Genomic DNA, 23,493 nt, shown 5'->3' with positions numbered 1-23,493 from the left:
TTGAGCGCAGAACAAGCTGCCTGGATATTGAGACTGGTCCTCCAATTAGCAACAATTGAGCTCAGGATGAGAACTGAGCTATCCATTTTCCTCTCCTCGATTCTGTTATCCTAGCAGCTGTCATCACCATTCACATCCACTCACAGACCGTGCAGAGGCAAGGAGCCCCATTCAAGTTGTGTCTCCAGATTAACTTTGCAGCCCGGCTAATGTGAATTTATGGGAACCGATGGTAGATATGAATGTTAGCCGCTCTCCCACTCATCCTGCGATGCTAGCAGATATTTACATTTAGGAGGTTAGCACATCCTGGCCTTAATCCAATATTCTCCAACATTCTCTAAACAGCCCCAGTTTCCTAAACTCTATGGTTAGCATGTATTAAGAGAGGACCAAAGAGAAGGGAAAAGTTAGGAGGCAGTTATAAATATAAACCACCTTTCAAGATTTACACGGGGATTTTGTTAGTAAATTTAGAGCGTTGTATCCACGAGTGCTATTTTTGCCTATATGCTAGACACTAACAGGAGCGTACAGGCATATGATGTTTTCTTGTCCCCACCCACCTTTCTCCTTTTGTATTAGGAAGGGGTGGAAACCAGCCAGGAACCAAATGCACTTTGAACTGCGCTGCATTTCAGAAACAGCCCTGAATGCAGTAGACATAGAAAATGACTCCAAAGAGTAAGACCCTGCCACCCCCCACCCCCACCCCTTGGCATATGGGTTAGGATTTTAACATTTTTCCCAAAATGAGTTTAAATCATTAAATTAAATAACTGCAGTTTAGTCATCACAACTGAAGGTATACAAAGTACTTCCTCCCAAGGTTGTTTAGCTAGACAAGGGCCTTGGCTTTTCTACATAAATTTTAGAATCAACATGTCATTTTTATCTGGAAAAAAAGCCTGCTGGAATTTTGTGGAGCTGCATTGACAGAATGGGTGCATTTGGGAAGAATTTAATGCCTGAACTATAGATGAACATGCGCAGTGCTTCCTTCTTGTGTCTTCTTTACCTAATCAAGGGGTGGCTTTTGTTTTGTGTTTTCATTTCCAGGTTAGAATGTTACACATCTTTTGCTAAATGCAGGCCTCATGTTTTTTAAGGCTATGGCACGTGAATTTCTTTTAATTTTTCATTTTTGAATGTTGGCTTACAACAAAGAAATCAATTCCCGGAACTCTCTTGAAATCACTGACCTGGTCGCCATGTATCATGACCCCTTTTCTGAGTAGCGGGGCTCACTTTCTGCCTAGTCATTTTTCTCCTTCATCTGTAGCTACATCCTTGTGGGGCACAAACTTCTGCTTCCTCCAGTTTGCTGCCAGCTCCTTGGGTGGTGGTGGTGGTAGTGGTGGTGGTGGTGGTGGTGGTGGTGGTGGTGGTGTGTGTGTTTTGTTTCGTGTGAGGATATGCACAGGAATCCTCGGGTCAAATGAAAAAGATTCACAAAGCACTGCTGTCAGAAAACAGAGTGTCCATGCAAAGTCACCCACAGCCTTCGCAGGGGCGTGCGGGGCACGCGTAATCAAATTAGAAGCCATCCTTTTGCTAGGCGCTGGGCAGTGGAGGGAAAGAGTCTATTCCCTGTGGCAACTCTATCCTTCGATGGCCTTTTGCTACCTCTGTTCTCTGCAAAACCATGTGATTATGAACTCGCGTAACTAGGGAGAGCTGAGAAAAATATAAAAGGCAAATAGGATTCAGTGTCCTGAGTTTAGGCTTCAAAAGGAAAATTAAAATCATTTCATGTTTCCTTAGCAGATCGTTTTTCTCTCAAGTCTAAATCAGAGCCATGCGGAATGAAGGCAGACAGTCAGGGTGAGTGTAGCAATGACAACACAGACAACCTGCCTCTAGTTCTTAAATGCTTCCTCTCTTCGCCCCCCACTATCATGATCCCAATCCTACCTTAAAAATCTGACTAGATCAGAGGATGTGCACTGGTACAGATAGGAATGGGAATCCAGGGAGGATGATCCCTTCAGGACCAGTGGTGAGAGTGGTGATACCGAGAGGGTATAGGGAGAGTAGGGGAAAGAGGGAACCTATTACAAGGATCTACATGTGACCTCCTCCCTGGGGGATGGACAACAGAAAACTGGGTGAAGGGAGACATCAGACAGTGTAAGACATGACAAAATAATAATTTATAAAGTATCAAGGGTTCATTAGGGAGGGAGGAGCAGGGAGGGAGGGGAAATGAAGAGCTGATACCAAGGGCTCAAGTAGAAAGCAAATGTATTGAGAATGATGAGGGCAACAAGTATACAAATGTGCTTGACACAATGGATGGATGGATGGATTGTGATGAGCCCCCAATAAAATGATTTAAAAAACAAAAACTAGATAAGAATGAAGGCAGAGATCTCTCATTCATGTTATTATCATTCTATATGGGGAGATCTGGACCAGATTTGTGGATTGACACAATGTCAATATTCTACATGATGTCCTTGGTTAGTTTTGTGTTTTATTTTCATTTTGAGGGAAACCAGGTGAAAGAGTACAGCAGGATTTCTCTGTGTGATTTTTTTAGCCACATGTGACTCTCTCATTATTTCAAAATAAAAACGGTCGGTTTGTGCGTTTGTTTTCATCAATTGACCATGCATGCGTGGGTCTGTTTCTGGAACCTCTATTTGGTACCATTCACTTGAGCGTCTAGCCCCTTGCCATGCCCGTGCCCATGCCCATGCCCATGCCCATCTGATTACTGTAGCTTCACAAGTCTTATGGTCTTCCGCGTGTTCTATCTCAGGTTTGTAGTCTTTCTCAAAATCCTAGTCCTTTTGCCTTTCATAGGAAATTTCAATCAGATTATGAAACTGATATGCTGCCTGCACAGTTAAGAAGGCACCTGAGTTACACTTTAGAAACAGTGATTGTCTACCAAGACTCCTGGGGTTGGGGTTTGTATTGTCCTGAATCTCTGCAAAAGCTTGGGAACTACGGACATCTTTACAATATTAAGTCTTTCAATGAATTCACAAGATATAATCCCCCCACCACTTATTTAGGTCTTCTTTAATTACTTTCATCAGTGTTTTGTAGTTCTCAGCAAACAGATCCTGCACATATTTTGCTAGATGCATACCTAAGTATTTTATATGAACATTTCTGGGGCTCTTTTAAATGGTACTCCTTTTTGTTGTTTTTTTCAATTGTTTGTGGCTTTAATAATTCCATTTTATCAGCTGATCTTATACTGCCTTGCTATACCTAGGAATTTTACTAGGAATCTGTGTTTGTGTTTGTCCTGTGGAATTTTTCCATGGACAGCCACGTCACCTGACAGAGACCATTGTTGCCAGGATTATCTTTTGTAAAATTCCTTCTATGACTGTCCTTGTGTGTACATTTTTGTTCACTCAACTGAGTATATCTGGAAGGGATATAAAGGGTTTTAAATCTTGATAGAGTATCACCTAGGATCTTCAAAAACTGCTATCTACTGTCCAGAGCCGGAACCTGAGGAAGTAGGTCTTTTCCCTGTGTGAAGTACCTCTTCGTCACTGGCAGGGGAACGAGGGTCTCCGCCTACTCAAAGATGTGGTAGCTTTTCAAGTATCAAGAGGATTAGCTTGAACCGACAGCCCACATGGTTGTGGGAAGTTCCTTGTTTCTCTTTAACTTCTGAGGAAAGAAATTATGCGGGGGTGCCATCTGATCTTCTCCAACTGTACAAGGGCAGGGGGGTGGAGAATCAGACTCCACATCAGCATTGCCCAAGGCAGATTTCTGTGGAGCTGGAGTGAGATGTGCCTGCACCCTCCATCCCTTGCACCTTATTCTGACATAGACAGTCCCTCCCCTGGCACTCTACTTCTGTGACTGGGTTTGATCCTTCATTGCAACAGCCCCACAGAACTCACAGGTGGGGCTCATGATTAACGGGTTTATTCCAGTTACAATTGTAGTGGGTTACAATTCAGATCAGAAATGTTCAGGTTACATTTGTTCAGTCAGGACAGTCTCTTCTTTGCTGTGTGCTCCCAAGGGCTTCTCTCTGGTGCTCAGCCACTTGACCTGGGCTCCGCCCTACTCAGGCAATGCTACAGAGGTCTTTGAGGGCTGCCAATAAATGCCCAAGGGTTTGCCACTCTGCTATAAGCCTCAATTGGAAAGCACTCAAAGTCAGCTCCAATTAAGTGCCCAGAGGCACCCCACTCCACAAGCCAACTTCCTGGCCAGGAAGCCCACTGCTCTGTCCCACTCTTTGACTCTGGTTCTGCTGTTGCTGCCCCCCTGGTTGTCAAAGCTGTCTCCTGGATCAAGGAGGTTCAGCGCACAGAGATCCGAGGGCCCAAAGGACATGCTCAACTACTTACTATTATCTCTTGCTGGTAGTAAATTCTCACTTCGGATATGGTTCATTTTATACCCAGCAGGATGGCCATCACAATTAACCCTCAGAATCCCTCACAATTGGACGCTATCCATGTCTTCTCTCACTTTCTCATTAGGAGAGGGCCATTTGGTGAGGGTTACTGAGACACTGATGGAATGAGTCATATTAAATAATTCACTGCACGGCAACCTCCCCTCCAAGATTCCTACAAATTCTACATTATTTCAGGAAGTGGGATGGTGGGAGAAGGAATAGACAGGTTCAAGGATTGCTAGCATCACTTAAATCTCTGATTTCTAGCTTCTCCTTTACATTCTCAGGGCAACTAACCCCACACCATCAAGATTTCTACAAATTCTGTATTATTTCAGGAAGTGGAGTGGTGGGGGAAGGAATGGACAGATAGGTTCAAGGTGTAAATACTCATGTAAATCTGACTTCTCGCTTCTGCTTCTAATTCGTCATTCAGTAATGGAATCATTTAGTTGGCTATGTACCGCACCTCTCCTCCATAAAGTAACTCAGTCAACTGTAGGATTTTCAACAAGAGTAAGGACAAAACACTTGCACACAACCCTTGATGGTGGAAGCAGATTTTACAACAGGTTTGGTGAAATAAAGAGGGTTGAACTTATACTAACACCTAGGATTTTTTCACAGTATTATTGGCATATTATTCACATCTCATATAATGCAAGAGTTCCATCAATATAAGAACATTTTCTTCTCTACTGTACTCATTGTTATTAGCTCCCCACTCCCCTCAGCCCCCTGCCATACTCCTAAGAAATCAATAATCCAGTTACTGCCTCTATAGAGTTACCTATTCTAGATCTCATATAGAAAAGCATACCAAAAATTAAACAACAATAACAAAATAAAACAGAGAAAGCCCTTGATAGAAAAGAAAGCAGAAAATGTTGAAAAGCAAAACAAATTTAAAATAGATCAAAAGGGAGATCAAATGATTAGGTGTTCCATTTTAGCCTAACTACATCTGCAATAACCCCTTTCCAATGGATCCTGCGTGATACAAGGCTGTTCACAGCTAGGACTATCAATTGACTGCGTCTGTTTCTGAGTGTGCTCACACAGCACACTAGTCTGTGTCTCCTTCACTAGCCTTTTGTCCTGTTGTTCCATTTCTGTCCTCCAAAGCATTCTACACTAAGCAGATGTGGACATGCACTCTTTTAATTAAAACGACCCAGGCAATCGGCAGCAGCCCTGGTTGCATAGGGGTTATGTGTTGGGCTGCAAACCCGAAGGTTAGGAATTTGAAACCACCAGCCACTCCATGGGAGCAAGATGAAACTTTCTACTCCTTTCTACTCCTGCAACGAGTTGCAGTCTAGGAAACCCACAGGGACGGGACGGTCCAACGTTGTCCTATGGGGTTGCCATGAGTCAGAATTGCCTCCACAGCAGTGGGTTTGGTAAGTTAAGCAATGGTCAGAATCAACTCAATGGCAGTGAGTTTGGTTTCATTTGGAGGATAATAGAATAGGGTTTGCTTCAGAGTAAGCACCAATTATTCTTGTTCTTGTTACTAAGGTAAGCTTTAACTGAACCCTTCTTTAAAACGGAATTTGAGGTTGCAATTAGAATACTGGAACTCCTTAGTTTTGAAAAAACACACAATCTCAGATTCCTTGACAACGACGTTTTGAATTTTCCAAGAGACATAAACTCTGTCCTTATTTGTATCTGCTTCACCCCACTGTCCCCGTTTCCCAGCTAGGGTTCATATTTGGGGAAGTACACTGGATACATAAGCAATTAACAGCAAAGACCTTTAATATTTTCCAGAATTTTACATCACTTTGTACCACCTTGTGTACGTTAAAACAAGGTTGTTCTTGTGCTCCGGTTCTCTCGCTCTCTTTCTCTTTTTCCCTGTTTTTGTTCTGCTTTATTAAAATTATGGTGTGACCTGAAAAAATGCTGGCTACAATGATAAGAAATGGATTTTGATGGTTATAGATGTGTTGTGTGTGAGAAAGAGAGAGAAAGAGATTAAAAAAACATTACAGCAAAACTTTAATGATACGCTTGTTATCAGACTTAATATTGATGCAGAGGTAGTTAGTCATCTTTTGAAATTAGTAATATTTTAGAGGGTCATTTTCTTCACAACACTACAGGCTCAATTTCTGTGGGCTGTTCAAATCACGAATCAAAATGATTACGCCTATAACTCTCAGCAACTATAACAATTCAAATGTCATGGCAATTAATGATTCTCCAGCTGAAAGCCAGAGCTTGGGGGTATGAAATTATTTCCCATTATCTGGTACTCATTCGCCTAAAATCTTAGCCTTGTCTTCCTTAAAATGAAGTTCTTCCCTAAGCTTTGTTTAAAAGCTTTCCCACCAATTCCAGTTTCAAGAACCAGAAATGCTTGACTAATAATCAAGAGTCTTAATGAAGTTGGAGGTCATTCAGGAACTCTGCCATTGCGTTTTGCTTTTCCCCACAAATATGGTGGGGCCAGTGGGTCAGGGAATCCTCCTTCAAACGGCTCAGAGAAAACTGCCAAGGAAGTTCTAATCCCAGAGTTGGGTTAAATTGTATGCGCACTGTTTTTCCTTTCCAATCATTCAGATACAAAACTTTTCTCCTAATACACCTATTAGTCACCCTGTACTAAGCATTGGGTCTACACTTCAAACCCACCCGCTGCTCCGTAGGAGAAAGAGGTTACCCTAGAGGGCAGATCTACTCGGTCCCATAGGTTTGAGATGAGTCAGAATGGATTCAACAACACACAACAACAGTATATAACAGGAATCTACAAACACATAGAAAAAGATGTTCATGGGCAAAACCTCTGTTAAAATGATTAGAAAAAGAAGAAATGTGTCAATTAGCAGAAAAATGAATAGAGTCAGTTATGGGAAATCTGTGCCGTTGAATGCCACAGAAACAGTCATAAAATGAAGAGGTGCATTGACGTATATATGGCTTGTGATAAGAGTTGTGTGAGCCCCCAACAAAATGATTTTTTTAAAAACCTGATGTGATTGAACTATGGTACAATGTGATATCTGTATTAGCTCTCAATAAAAGGTCTTAGAAAACAAAAAAACAAGATGTAAGGGGAAATAAATATTTTTATCCAGAAAAAATCAGGGGTGCTCCATCAGGGATAGCTACTCTAGCGCCGCCCTGATACCGGGCTCAATGAATGCCCTCACTGGGAAATATCCATGGTTCATGAAGCTAACTCAAACTCACTCGCATGGGTCACAGAGTATCCACTGGCAGAATTTATATTTAGGCCCAGAGACACACGCGTCTCTAAGGATTTTCCAGGATTTTCACTATGCATGCATCAAGACCACTGCTGCATTTTACCGCATGTTCACAGAAAGGTTCTGCTTTTTAAAAGGCACTTATTTGGTCAAATCTGCCTAATAAACTAATTCAGAAGTAATTGTCCATATCGCAACAGTTTACTTCCAAATGGTTTTCTTCCAAATGGCTTTAAAACAAGCGCCTTTTAAAAGGCAAGGTTTCCTAGTATTTTAGAAATACGACTCATTCCCATTTACATAAACTTTCGGGTGAACATGTCTGTTATGTAAATTGAGGAATGCTAGCAATCTAAGACCTCTGACATTTCCTTTTCAAAGAGCATTGTGAATAACCTGTCTAACCTGTCATCCTCAGTTTGCAGGTACAAAGGAATTACACCATCATCTCTGCCCTCCAGAAGTTGACACTTGGTCACCAAGCCACAAAGGCAGGGCAAGTGCACTCTCAATTAACTTTTAACATTAATTGTGTAAGTTTCCTCCTTGGATGTGGCAGGGACCCTCGGTTACCACTTACCTGCAGATTGGAGTGGAGGACTGCCCTGGGTGCGACAGGTTTTTGCTTATTCCTTCAGCCTCCTCTTCCTCTCTTTAAAAATAGTAACAATCGCTGTAAAATAAGGTTTATGAGTTGAGTTTATCCAGGGACCCACAAGGTCCACATGAGTCAAATCACACATTCACTTCGGATTTCTATCCATTGACGACCAAATGGCAAAAATCCACTGAGTCGAAGGCGGATATCCCTGCTGAGATACTAGGCAGAGAAGGTGATGCGTCTGAGGTAAAGCATCATGCATACCGAGGTCTTAGGCTAGGCTCAAATCACCCCCCTCCCCTCCTCTCTGGCCTTGGGCAAAGTACTTAACAACTAACTTCAGTTTCTTCCCACCTGTAAAACAGATAATCATCACCTTCCTTTGAGGTGTGTATAAATTAATTAGTTGAGGTTTGGAAAGGTTTTGAAAGCAAAATGATACTTTTAAGCACTAAATACTAGTTGATTTTCTTTGCAATTTCATGGTTTAAATGTGGCATCATATATCACATTAGATACACCGAGAAGAAGGAAATATCACCGCCATGTATCTGATCACTCTTTCTTAAGTTATGTAAGGGCTAGTGGGGGGAAGGGGCATGAAAACAATCCCAAAGGACTAGTAAATGATCATGAGTTACTGAAGAAAAAAATCATCATATGCAAGAGATCTCAATGTCTGATCATATAGACTATGATTTTACAAGTCATCCCTCTCAGTCATAAAGGTAGGATTTTTTATCTCCAACTTACAAGTCAGTACACAAAGCTTGAACTTGTCCCCAGCACAGGTCACTGCTTATAAGTAGAACTCCGTTTCTAAGTTCACATTCCACCCTCCTACGAAATGTCTATGAAATTATCTGAGCCTGCGTCCAAGGCTTTGTAAAAGAAGAAAATGCATGGCTTTTTAGAGATTCTTAGAGAATCGAGAGTGACAGAAGCCATGTGAGCAGGAATGCTTACTAAATTAAAGTCTAAGTTCCATCAAGGACCCCTTTGGCTCCTTTGGCACACTGGACTAAGCACTCCGCCGCTAACCGAAACCTGGCCATTCAAGTCCACTGGAGAAAGGGCCTCGTGATCTGCACCCTTAAAGAGGACAGCCATGGGGACGTCAGGGATCGTTATACTCGGGCAGACAGGGTCACTGTGAGGCTAGGTCACCAGGCATACAGCAAATTCCCTACACTCCAATATTCTCTCTTGACATTTTGAAGTTCGACCAGGTGTCTGTATTGATATGTACGTGTAGATGTATATATTGGAAATTGTATTTTCTAAATACCCAGAAGAGGCTGGAATGCTGTGCTGGGGAATGGGTGTTCTTTTAACAACCCAAAGCGGGCTGTGCATCACCTGGAAGGCAGAAGTGCGTACTGGGTGCTCAGATTTACACTGAGAAAAGTTCACGCTGGTTTCATTGAGAACAATGGTCTGGAAAAGATATTATGAGCAGGAAGACAAATGAGGAACCTGACAGATTGTGGTTTGGATTGACAGAGGCAGTGAAGATGGAGATAGGAAAGAAAAACCCAGTAGTTATTATGTAGATTTAAACAAACAAACCTGTGAGACGAAAGGAGGCCGGGCCGATTCCAAGGCCAGGAGTAGGGGTTGTCCTCAAGTAAAAGGAGAATCTGAGTCCCCTGGTCGTGGAGTAGTTAACATGGTTAGCTTTGTGATTCAAGTCCACCAAGAGATGATTCAAATGAAGACCTGTCGGGCTATTTCCAAAATATCAGCCGTTGAAAACCCTGTGGATTTCCCATGATTCTCCTCAGACTGCCATTTGGAGTAGAGATGGATGTCACCTGAGTTTTAGGACAAGGCACACCTGAATCGTGTCAGGGGAAGGGAAGAGCCAATCTTCGCTGAACCAATGAGCCACAGACGTGAGAACGCCAACAGCTAGTGTTGGTGGGTCCAATGATCCGTAGATGGAGGGAAGTAAGAGGGATCTAGTTGATCCCCAAAGACAGGGATGCCCCCAAGTGGGTAATGAGAAGCAGGGAGGGAGCTGGACCGGGGCAAGCAGCCTGCACTAGGGAGGCATCAGCAGAAGGGATCCCGTCCAGGGCAGCAGCCAGGTTTGGTGACGGTCAGAGGTGGAGGTGAAGATGCTCCGTGGCTGGAGAATGTATTTGCCATTGAACAAACCTTGTTCTGCTGATGCCTTGGCTTCTATCAATTCGGAAGTGTAATTCTGATCTCTAACCCATACTTGGAGCTTTTGCTTCCAAGAACGTGTTGTCCGTAAATTAAAAAGGCAATGACCCCCATCCTACTCACCACAGGACATATTAAAATACCTGACAAGAGGAGCAGTCAGGCTGCTATTGGGCCAGGGCTGGCAACCTCGGTCCCAAGACCTGTGTTCTTTGGGACATGCAGTCCCCTTGCATTGATACCAGGCATGACAAATAACCTCAGAAGTCTACTAAAGTCAAAGAAAATGAAATGTATTTCGGAGGTGGCCATGTGTGCACACACACACTCACACATGGAAGATATGGTGTGAAACCAAAGCAAAATTTTTAAGACTGATAAAACATGAAGCAAAAATGCCTTCAGTGATGCACTATTACATTGCATTTGAAGTCTATATCTAGATTTAAAAAGGTATCACTATTTTTCCTTGGGGAAAAATTTGAATGTGGCATACAGATGCCTAAAATGAAAAGTCCCTAAATGTGCTTCTAGTACCCTGCACGTGCAAGAATCTTCAAGCTCACGGATAAAGGCCATGAGACCAAAGAATGCCAACGTCTCTCCCGAGGAACATTCAGGTCTCCCTTCAAAAAAAAAAACCCAATCCATCTATTCCAGTAGAGGTTCTGCTAGTTCCTGGAGTCACTTATGTCAAGCTGGGCAGGTGTCTTCTGCAGAAGCGCTTAAAATGTATTTTCTTTCACTTAATCTCACTAATTCCAAGTTCTCTGAGCCAAAACCCACACGGGCAAAATATGCTATTATCGAATTGTTTGGAAGCCTCCCCTCCATCCAGGCTGACATAGCTATGCTATTAATGTTCATTTGCAACTTTAAATATGGACTCTCCTCCCTACCTCCTCTCTCTGTTTCCATGCCTCTGGAAGACTCTCTGCCCCAGGACACACAGTTTACATACGTGGGGCCAGATACAGGAGCCCGGCCATGGTGCAGGAGGACCTGTGAAGGGCCATCCTGCCTTGTTTGCTTTCTCTGGCAGGCTCCCCCAGAGAACATGTCTAGAGGGAGAACGCATACTTCTTACATACAACTGGACATCAGGACCCCTAGGAATTCACTTTCTCCTTCAATTAGCCTTTCATGTTGAAGTATAATTTCACAGGGCAGGGCAGGGGGATGACAATGGTGTCTCTTCTCCAAACCATAGGCCCGAATAAACTTTTCTGGAGGTACTAGAGGAAACACCAGAGCTGCTCCTTAAAGAGACCAATGCCATGCAGGCTTACAATTATACGGGGAGATTGTGCGCATGCCCTGCTTCTCGGTGCAGATTTATGGGGGTTTCCGCTGACATGAAGCATGTCCTTTAATTCCTCAAGTGAAGCAAAACCATACATAACTGGTTCTAAAGCAACATACTGAGGCACTAGCTTACACAGTCGATGTGAAATCGTCCTCTGCGAGCCTCAGGCAGACCTATGAAGTGAATTGAACCATAACAACTGTCTGGGAGGAGGAAAGAAATTTAAAATCAAATATATACCTGTGTTTTAATCACCAGTCTAAAATTTGGCTCACAACCAACCTAGGACAATGAGCTGCTCGCTGGTAGAGAATGTGCCAGAAGAGTGAATCATTTGAATAAAAAGCAGGAAATGCCGGTGACTATATTGGCTTTGAAAGGGGGCAAATATAATCACCCAAATTCCAAGGTTCTAATTCACAGTGGGCGAGCATAGTCAACCCAAATCCTTGCTTTTCATGAACAGTGTCTAATCTTCCGGAGCAGGAACTCGCCATGAGTTGCTCTTCCAGATCATTTGGCGGCCCTGGTGGGGGGGGAGGTGACAAGTTGGGCTAGTTACCGCAACATTGGCTGTTCAAGCTCACTAGCTACTCAGGGGGAGAGAGAGAAAGGAGGATTTCTCCGTTCACAAAGATGAACGGCCTTAGGAACCTCTCGGTCACTGCCACTGTGTCACCACCTCTCAGACACTGGTTCATAGTGACCCAAAGGGATAGGGGAGAACTCCTGTGAGTTTCTGAGGCCGCAACTGTTTATGGGAGTAGAAAGTCTCATCTTTCTCCCTTGGTGTGGCTGGTGGTTTCGAACTGCTAACCTTGAAAATCACAGCTATATGCAAAATTACTACACCACCAGGACTCCTCAGAAATCTAGAGGGGCAATTCTACTCTTGTTGATAAGGCCACTCACTAGCGTCAGAGTGAATTTGAAGACAGTGAGTTTTGTTGTTGGGGTTTGGAGATGCATTTGCTAGAGAATAAACTCACGTAGGTTTTTCATAAATGGACACTGACACAATCATCGGTGGCCCCATTGAGTCCTAAGACTGACTATCCTAACAGTAGTTGCACAGGCCTGAACATAAAAGTCATTTTGACCCAGTAGTCTGCCATCCTTCTGTGGAATCAGTCTTCTTAGTCCTACTGATACCACTTCGGAAGTATTTGCTTTAAGTTTGTCCTGCCTTTCATTCACACTTACGACCTGAGTTCCAGATCTCATTGGCTCTTGAAAAGTTTACTGAAAATGTCTAAGCTGGCCTTTGGTTATTCAGACCTTTCCAGTGAGGCCAGATCTATTCTCTCAGAGCATGGGTTCCATCTACCACCCACTACCACTACCATCACCACCCTCCACCATCACGACCCTCCACCACCACCACCCTCCACCATCACCGTCACCCACCACCACCACCACCATCACCATTCACCACCATCACCTTCCACCACCACCACCACTACCACCATCACCCACCACCGCCACCCCTTCTATCTATTTCTCAGCTTTATCATCACCCCCCAGCACATACCTTCCTTTCGAATCAAAAGATCACGTGTTATTTCTCAAGCTTACTCTCGATATTAGTCTAGGTGGACTAGAGAAACAAATTCATAGACACTCCTATGTATTGGAAAGAGCTTTATATAAGAGTAATTGTATATTAAGAAAATGTCCCACCCCAGTCCAGATCAAATCCTTAAGTCTGATATTAACCCATATGTCTAATACCAGTCTGTAAACTCCTCTCAAGACTCATGCAACACATGCAATGACACCGAGTACAGGAAGATCACAAGCCAGTGGGTTGAAAGCCTTGTGGATCCAGTGGTGATAGAAGCATCTTAGCGCTGGCATGAGTCTCCACGTGGCTCCTCCAGCTCCAAGGCCCTGACTGTCATCAGCATAGCTCATGTGGCTTGTCAACAGGAATGTCTCATGGGGAAATGAAGCAGTCTGTGTCCTGCCTCCAGCAAAGAAGACAGGAGTTCCCAGAATCCTCAGGAGAAGGCCATGCACACACAGAGGCCTCAGTGGCTATGGCTGATTGACAAGCTAGACTCCACCCCTTCTCAAGTTGACAGATTATGTAACACCACCCCTTGTCAACTAGACACTCTTTTGTTTTTTCAAATACTTTTATTGGGGGCTCTTACATCTCTTATCCCAATCCATCTATTTATCCAGTGTGTCAAGCACATTTGCACATATGCTACCATCATCATTTTCAAAGCATTCTCTTCCCACTTGAGCCCCTGATATCAGCTCCCCATTTCTTCCTCCTCTGGCCCCCACCCACCCTCACTCATGAACCCTTGATATGTTATAGATTACTTTTTCCATATTTTACATTATCTTCTGTCGCCCCTCACCCACTTTTCCATTATTTTTCCCCCTGGGAGGGTGTTCTAGATTGATCCTTGTGATAAATTCCCCCTTACTCCCCACACCCTCCCCTAATCATCCTGGTATCTCTATTCTTGTTGCTGACCCTGAGGAGTTTATCTATCCTGGATTCCCTGTGTTGCAGGCGCTTATCTGTAGCACTCAAGACACTGGGTGGGGCTTATCATTTCAGAGCCTTCTTTGCAGGCATGTCCTAACCCATTTAAATTCCAATTTAATGCCTGAAGGCAAGTAGGCTTACAAACTCTGTTTCTTTCTCAATAATCTTTTCTATCAACCATTATATAATAATAGTCAGAAGAAAAGAGTATAAACCTAGTACAGCAGATCCTAAACTCAATTTTTAAAACAGACAAGTTCAATCCTTATCTATCTTATCTTAATCCTTATCTAAATTATTCCAGTAATACAAAATATGGCCTTAGGCCTCTCACTGAATCAAGCCAGGGCCAGGAGTTCTGTTAGCCACTTTGACCTTCTGTCAGCCATTTCCACTAAGCAGCATGATTTCTGAGAAATTCAAGGGGCAATTTCACCCCTTGAATTAAAATATACTTTAATCAAATTCATTTTCGCCATTTCAAACAGGAATAGCCAAAGACAGCAACCAACTTATCTAAACTTTGACTTCTCATATTCTTTCCAGCAAACAACGCAGATAAACTGATGGCCATATCTGACCTCTGGCTAGCCAAAGAAAAACAGCCATGAGGCAGAGGTCAAACAAGCATCCACTCTCCATCTTCATGATTTCTTTCTCTAGTACCCCACTCCCAAGATACCATACTGTGTTAGTCTGGGTTGACTAGAGAAACAAATTCATAGATACTCACATGTGTATTTTTTTAAAGCTTTATATAAAGAGTAGTTATATATTGACAAAACATCCCAGCCCAATCCAGATCAAGTTCATAAGTCCAATATTAGCCCACGTGTTCAATACTAGTCCATAAATTCCTCTTTAGATTCACACAGCACATGCAATGATGCCGAATGCAAGAAGATCACAGACAGGCCAATGGGTAGAAAGTCCAGTAACGGTGGAAGCATCTCATTGCTGGCATGGGTCTCCATGTGCCTTCTCCATCTCCAGGACTCTGGCTCCATCAGTGTAGCTCCATGTGGCTTATCAGCAAGAAGACGAAGCAGAGAAAGTGTGACCAACCTCCAGGAGTTCCCAGGATCCTCAGGAGAAGACCATGCACACACAGAGGCCTCAATGGCTATGACCTAATTGACAGACTAGACTCCACACCTTTGCAAGTTGACAGATTATGGAACTGTCACACTCTTTTCTCTACTTTTGCTCCTGGTTTTCTCCATGTGAGGTGCTGTTCCCCATCCATGAATACTCCACCAGCTGCAAAGGACCAAGACAAATACTATTTTCTGAGTGAGAATTTCCATGACAAGCCCAGAAAAATATATCTCTTTCTCCAACATCCATTGTCCTGTCTCCATGCCCCCATTATGACACTTCTAAATAACTTCTAGTGTTCACTCTGTTCTGTGTTTGTGACTTATTAGTGCCATGTTATTAATTGTGTATCCACTGAGAGTTTACTAAGTTTAAGATACTTAAAATCATAGATGCCAAGGCTCCTGCAGTCGATGTGATAGACACAGTCTCTGAGGCTATGGAGCCTTAGTCTCGCCAAGACCCAGAGCCTGGAGAAATCATTGTGCAGCAGTGAACCTCACAAAGAGCAATGCTGATGACGCTGTAATGGAGGGTTGCAGGCTGCATAATAGGGAGCACAGGACAGTGAGGAACAAATCTTCCCAGAAGCGATGTTGAGAAACAGCAAATTGGCAATAGCTACTCAGACAAAGAAATCAGTAAAGAGCGTACCACAGGAACTGCATGAAGCCGTGGTAGCATAGTGGGTTACAAGGTGGGCTGGTAAGCACAACATTGGCCTTTCAAACTCACCAGCCACTCAAAGAGCTTAAAACCAAAAAGAACCCAAAGAATTCTAGAAAGAAAAAAAATCAATTTAGAATCAGGCTGCAGAAGAAATGGAGAGACAGTTTTAGCCCATTTCAAATGTACTGAAAGTCTGATGTGATTAGCGTTTCATGTAAAAGTTACTCTAGGGGCAGTATCAACCATGGAAGGAGGGGAGACAGAGCAGACGTAGAGCCCGAAGCAAATGATACCTCTGCCTTGGGAAGCATCAACACTTGCGTGAAGCTATTTGAAAGGATTGACTTGAATCATTTCAAATAGTCCTTCCTGTGTTTGTTAATGCTTGATGGTCAACAGTTGTATATTTAAGACACAGGCTTGCCAATACCTGATGCTTCACTGGGTAGGGGACTTAAAGGAGAAAGAGAGCGTCCAGTTTCTGGATTGGACAAATGACAGTGTCAATTATAGAAATGGAGAAGGCAAGAGGAGGAGGAGGTTTGGGGAAAAGAAATCATGAATTCTATTCGGAATTTACTGAGTGTTATGAGTGTGTTGGGTGCCTGAGAGTCACCCAAGACTGTGCCTATGTACACACTGCTCTGTATCTAGAGGCAAGCTCTGGGCTGGGGAGATAGATTTGGATGTCATTCACACAGCAAAGCCTTAAGACTCACTGCCATTGAGTCAATTCTGGCTCATAGCAACCCTAGAGGGTGGGGTAGAATCGTCTCTGTGAGTTTCTGAGACGGTCCTCTTTATGGGAGTACAAAGGCTTACCCTGGAGTGGCTGTGCTTTCAGACTGCTGGCCTTGCCATGAGCAGCCCAACCACACCACCAGGACACAGGCGAGGATAAGATCCCCTTGAGAGAAGCAGTGGAAAGAGAGAAGTGGAGCCAGCCTTCTTAACCAGGGCACTATGAAGAATGACCTGCGGAAATCTCTTTTTTTCTTTTTAAAATACACCACGGAGAGGCCCATAGGATGAGCATTCCGGTGGTCTAGACGCATGTACCTTAAAAAAAAAAAGCCATAAGTCCTCAAGTGCTTCAGGTGTCCTACATGGTTAAAAGCTCTAGGAAGGTGACCTGAGAAGAGAGTCCAGCTAACGGTGTTTAAGAGGAGAATGGATAACTGGCAAGAGACCAACAAGACACAGTCAGAAAGCTTCAACCAGCAAAACCAATCCCATTGCTATAAGGTTTATTCCAAGTCAAGGTGAACAGGGTGTCCGGCCAATAATAAGGGCATTCTTCGTCTCTGGAATAAATGAAAGCAATTGAATCAAGCTGACTTGGAGTATTTCTGTTCCTGCAGAGACCCTATAGGACAGGGAAGAACTGGCCCCGAGGGTTTCTGAGATGGTAACTCTTTCTGGAAATAGAAAGACTCCTCTTTCTTCCAAGGAGCAAACTGGTGGTCTCCATCTGCTGACCCTACAGTGAACAGCCCATGGGGATCCACTGCCCCTGCAGGTTGTTCCATTGTGCCTGGGGTCAGCGTGAGACCGGGACTCAGCTGGAAGGGTGGGGAGGGTCCTTTAACAAAGTCTTCGCTGAATCCTTCATAGTACTTAGCCCATGGCTCGCACATACCAAAAGGATCTTAATTAAAAAGCTTGGTAAAGTATTCTTTTATAACTTAGAGGCTCTCCTCAGGAACAGATAAACTTCCAGTCAGCTTGATTCAATTACTTTCATTTATTCCAAAGACTGAGAGTGTCCTTATTATTTTCCAGACACCCTGCTCTTCATGGGGTACAGAACACATGGTTCCCTGCCACAAATTTATAAATGGGCTTCTGCCCAATGTGGGCCATATGACAGAGACATGCCTGTTTGGGAGAGAGAAGGTCTCTCACAGGTCAAACCAGAGAGGTAAGTAGGGAGGTCATTTATTCACAGCAAATCAACCAAGCCAGGTGCTTGTAACTGAGTCGATTACTTGTTTCGTGCTAAAATTTCCTAAAAGAAAGTCCAGAGAAGCCTTCCGCTCTCCATTCCTTCCTTCTGGGGCTGTGTAGCCACACTAATGTCCAGAGTTGGGCAGCTACATCAAGGAACCCCCAGGCTCACAGCTTTGGAAGCCTGCGTGGGTTCTCCAGTCTGCACTGACAGCAGAACCATCTCCCACCACGTTAAAGAGGGCTTCCTTAAAAGCATCAGTGACCCTAGCCTCTTCACAGCTGGGGCGGGGAGTGGAGGATGGGGGGGGGGGGGATTGCCAGGATCTCCCTTCCTTGGGATGATGATGAGGATAAAGGCCAAGAGTCTCTGAAAAGTTCTGAAACCTAGGAATTGAGTTTGGTTGGTGAGTCAGTCCTTTGCTCCTGTGGTTGAGAGAGATTTGGAGAGATCCTAGTCCCCAAGAGGGGCACACAGCACCTGGTTAGGGTCACCTGGCCACTAGGGGGCTTTAGTTCCACACTAGAGAGCAAAAGGAAGCCAAGAGCACTGCTCATAGGCTCCTGGGAATATATTTAATTCATATTTGTTCATCTGATCAGTTCCTCCCCACTCACCCCATCCCCCAATTCTTAGCGGTCTCATAATGCTGCTAAAAATGCCAGGCAAGCTTCTGTGTTAAAATGAGCGTGGAGCTTTGGAATCGTGCTAAAGCCAATGCTTCCCAATGAACATCCTCTGCAAGGAATGATGGCAGTAAAGTCACCGACCAGCTCTCCCTGCACGTGTGGATCCCCTGCGGAGCGCACTCCACTGCCAAACAGCAGGTTGGAGGTTCTGAGTCCACCAAGAGGCTCCCTGAGAGAAAGGCTTTCCAAAAACAGAAGAAAAAAGCAGCCATTGAAATCCCTGTGGACCACGGTTCTACTCTGACACATATGGGGTCACCGTGAGTCAGAATCAAATCCATAAATAAAATCAGAGCATGTCGGAAGACAACCAGGAGCTATGTCTACAGCGTTTCTACAAAGGAAACACAGCGGTAAAATAGATCTGGGACATTTGAATGATGGTGAAAAAGAAATGAAGTGAAAGATCCTTTGGCAGGGAATCCACTACTCCAGGGCATAGTTTGATTTCAGAGGCATTTGGAGTTAAGACTTGCTTTATAAATGAGATCCAGGCAAAATCTAAGTGCTTGCTTTAAAAACATCCTTTTCTAGCTGTTCAAAAGAGAACAAACTTAGGCCCTGTCATAAAATGTGCCTGGAAACTATTAATGTATCAATGGTCTTAAATGGAAACATTTCCTGTAAATACACACGATCCAACACATGTTAACTGAAAGTTACTTTTTTTTTTTTGCAGAGGTTTTCAAAAGTTATAACTATCAAGTGGCTACCATAACTTTGGTAATATTAAACCCTTTATTTACAAATATGGCTTTATTCCCTAAACTTGAAAGCTTTATCTAAAATCTTTAGATAGATCTAAAAAAAATTACCATAAGGCCTTGGTCTATCAATACAGGCTTTAAAACACACGCCACTGTGAGAATGATTTAGCATGTTTATCTTTATTTTGTCTTTCAATTTATTCAAAAGTATGCATTTTTTCTCCCTCAATGAAAAGCCATGTTACACAAAAAATCAATAAATGGGATAAAAATAGTGTTATACCCCCATTAAAGTCATATTTGTATTTTAAATATATTTTATCTCATCGAAATTGCAGAACTCCACACCTGTGTTTGTAGCCGTCTTTTTTCGATACAGTGTCATTGAGAGCCGATGGGTTACAGTCAGGTTTTCATCTTTGACATGTTTTGCAAATGTTAGGTTTTGAAGCTGCTGCTTATTTTGTGTGCACTTGCTCACTCGGGCAGCCATGGGCACTGGCTTACGAACATCTCTGCAGAGTATATCTACTTGACCTTGAAATGCCGCGGAACAAAGTCTGGACTCAACAGGAACTACAGATGAGGCCAGTCTACTTGGCTTCAGTGAATGTGTCATGTTTCTAACTTGATTGGTCACTATTGGAACATTTCATACTCCTTAATTCAAGATGCACTACCAACCCTTTTGTCATCTTCTGCAAGCAAGAATTATGCCTATAAATAATACAAAGATTTTGGGTCAGGCCAACAGTTTATGGGATCAGATATTGAGATAAAATGGTTTTCATTATGGGATGGTTAGGAAAATGTTCCTCTTCCTCTTTTAGAATTTAGTCAACATTTAAAAACTCAAATACTTTTACGGGCCAAACAGTTATTGTAAATTTGGAGAAGAGGCAAGTATTGGTGGTTTCACGTCAGATTTCTAAATTTTGAAACTCGAGGTTGACCCAAAAGAGCACAACTGCAGGCTTAATTCCATCTATGAATTGTCATGAGAGCACGTGGCTTACGTGCTAGCCATATGAAGAATTCATGCGTGTCCTTGTCCCAAGACACTCTCTCAACTCGCTTAAAATGTGCCTCTGCTCATCTGCATATCGCCATCTTGCCATTCTGTGTGTATAAGTATGTTGACATCGTCAAATAGAATTTCCAAGGTTGTAAATGTTGATGCAACTTGACTGGCACATCTTTCTTCCCTGAAGCAGCTGATGAAACCAAACTGCCCACCTTTCAGTTCGAAGCTGGGCACTTTAACCACTGCACCACCAGGGTTCTGCTATCGTATTTAACCAAACGCGACTGTAGGTTCCTCCTGCAAAGAGGACGGTGGCAGTTACATCATCGGTCCAGGTGTTAAGGGGTGGAGTCTAGCCTGCCAATCAGGTCGCAGCTTGATGACCTCATTTGGAGGCTCCACGGAGATAACCAGCTTGCTGGAGGCGGGACACAGTGATTCCCTGCGAGACATTCCTGATGAAAAGACACATGGAGCTACGCTAGAGCCCTGGAACTGGAGGAGCCACATGGAGACCCAGGCCAACGCTGAGATGCTTCCTCCACCACTGGATCCACAAGACTCCCAACCCACTGGCCTGTGAACCTTGTCCTGCATTTGGCATCATTGCATATGTTTCGTGAGTCTGAAGAGGAATTTACAGATTGGTATCGGACATATGGGCTAATATTGGACTAATGGACTGGAATGTTTTCTTAATATACAATCACTTTTATATAAAGCTCTCTCATACATATATGAGTGTCTATGAATTTGTTTATCTAGCCAGGCTAGCTAACACAAGGACACTTTGTAAATATAGTGAATGCCTAAGAGACCTTGCTTAACATCAAGTGCTTAAGAGCTCAGCTACTCACTGAAAGGCCTACAGTTCAAGCCCTCCCAGAGCCACCTCAGAAGACAAGCCTGATAACCTGTTTTCAAAAGATCACAGCCTTGACAACCCACTGAGGCAGCTATGAGTAGGAGGCTTCAAGAGCTCTGTGGACAAACTGATATGAAAATTAGATGAGCAGCCTATGCACTTCAGGGAGCTGTTCCCTGAAGCCAACAGGCACCATCGGCCAAATGAAGTGACAAGGTGGGAGACTAGGTCCTCACTGTGACTCCCAGAGACCTGACACTAAGAGAAATGCTGTAGCTAAAGCCACCTCTCCATGACAGCCCTGGGCCCACAACCTGGGCAGTGAGTGTTTCCTTGCTACTGAGTAGGAGGCCATGTCCTCCCACCATTGCAGGCAACAAGAAGTCAGCACTGCTCTGGGTAAACGGGAGGGAGTAGCCTGGAGGATACGGAGGGCAGCATCCCCTACAGAGGATGGAACTGCTCAAGTGCACCAGAGCATAAAACTCGTGCTACGGTCTTCGGCCACTGCTCTGTAGTTGTTCAGTCACCTAGACCCTAGGCCATATTTTCCCAATTTGTTGAGAACTATATCATGTGGGAAAGAATTAAAAGGTTTACTAAGGTCAATACAAACATAATTTATTGCTTCCCCTCTGTCGACCAAACTCATCTACTTGGGTCTGTGACTAGTTAGCTAAGTTGGTTATAGCATTGTCCGCTCAGGGGCAAGGTCAAGGTATCAATTTACAAAATCCGTTACGTTCCCTCTGTGAAATGCATAGAGACCACAGCCCTAATCAGTCAGGATTATTTGGTCTGCAGGAGGAACCCAGAAAAAGAATCTTGTGCAAAAGCAGCACAGGTCTACAACCCTGGAAAACAGCCACCGAGTCCACGTGGATTACAGTCTATGCAGACTGTCCAAGGGGCTCCATTCTCGGTCTTCAAGGACTACCTCAAATTGCTCTGTAAGACAACTTGTGGTGGATTCTAGTATTTCCATATATTCATATCAAATTGCTGGGCTGGTTAGTTCTCTTTTTGAAAGGCGCATCTCTTCTTCGACTTGGGCATCTTGTCAGCTCTGAACTCCTCAGCCTATTTGTGTCAAACGCTAAGGTGACTTCAACTAATTCTTCCTCTACCACAGGGAGTTCACCGTCCAAATCTGGAGATCTGAGCAACACCAACGGTGTCCTCCTCCACATGCTCTCCTTCGTGCTACTTTGGTTTCCTTCCTTCCTTCCCTCTAAGCCCTGCTGGTGCAGAGCTTGTGAGTTGGGCTGCGATCTACATGGTGGGCAGTTCAAAACCACCAAAGGCACCATGAGAGGACTGGACTTTCTGCTCTCAGAAATCCACAGGGGTCACTATGAGTCAGCACTGACTTGATGGCAGTGAGTTTGGTTTGAATCACGTATATTACCTGGTCTTGCTTCCAGCTCACCCATGACCAGCTTTCAAACTTATGTGTTAAAATATACAAAAGGGTTTCAAAGAGTTCATGGAATTTTCCTACAAAATCGTGATGCTTTCTTTACATAGAGCTTTTTGTTCTACTACAAATTAGTTTTTGTTGTCAAATTAAAGGAACATCTTGATTTCTGTTAGTCTGGGTAGACTAGAGAAACAAATCCATGGACACACATGTGTGTACAAGGAAGAGGTTTATATACAAGAGCAATTGAACATTAAGGAAACATCCTTACCCAGTCCAGTCCAAGGCCATAAGGCTGATGTTAGCCCATATGTCTGTTACCAATCTATAAAGCCCTCTTCAGACACATGAAACACATCCAATGAAGCCAAATGCAGGACAATCAGAAAGTCTTGGTAGAAAGTCTGGGTTCAGTGGTGTTGTAAGCGTCTCAGCACTGGCAGGGGTCTCTCTGTGGCTTCTCCGGCTTCCAAGGTCTGGTTGCATCCATGTGCCTTGTCCGGCTCAGGGCACTAGGGTAATTCCATGTGTCTCATCAGCTGCAATGTCTCCTAGGGAGTGACAGAGAGAGAGAGAGAGGTGTCTCCCACCTCCAAGGAGGAAGTACCAAATAAGGCCATGCCCACACAGAGGCCTCATTGGCTATGATCTGATTGACAAGCTAGACTCCACCCCTACACTCTCAGTCCTCAAACTGACAAATGATTATATATCTACCACAATTTCTTTTCCCACTCTGATCTTGTCTTTCCATCGACTGCTTTTATTTCACACTTAGACTCACACCATCTTCGGATGTTACTGCAGTAACCTGGCGCAATTCCTTGTCTTGAGGAGCCAGTTATAGTGCTCAGGCCAACTACCCACTGCCATTGAGTGGCTT

The sequence above is a fragment of the Tenrec ecaudatus genome, chromosome 14 (assembly GCF_050624435.1).
Source record: "Tenrec ecaudatus isolate mTenEca1 chromosome 14, mTenEca1.hap1, whole genome shotgun sequence".
Lineage (NCBI taxonomy): Eukaryota > Metazoa > Chordata > Mammalia > Afrosoricida > Tenrecidae > Tenrec > Tenrec ecaudatus.
Note: the sequence above shows the minus strand (reverse complement) of the source record.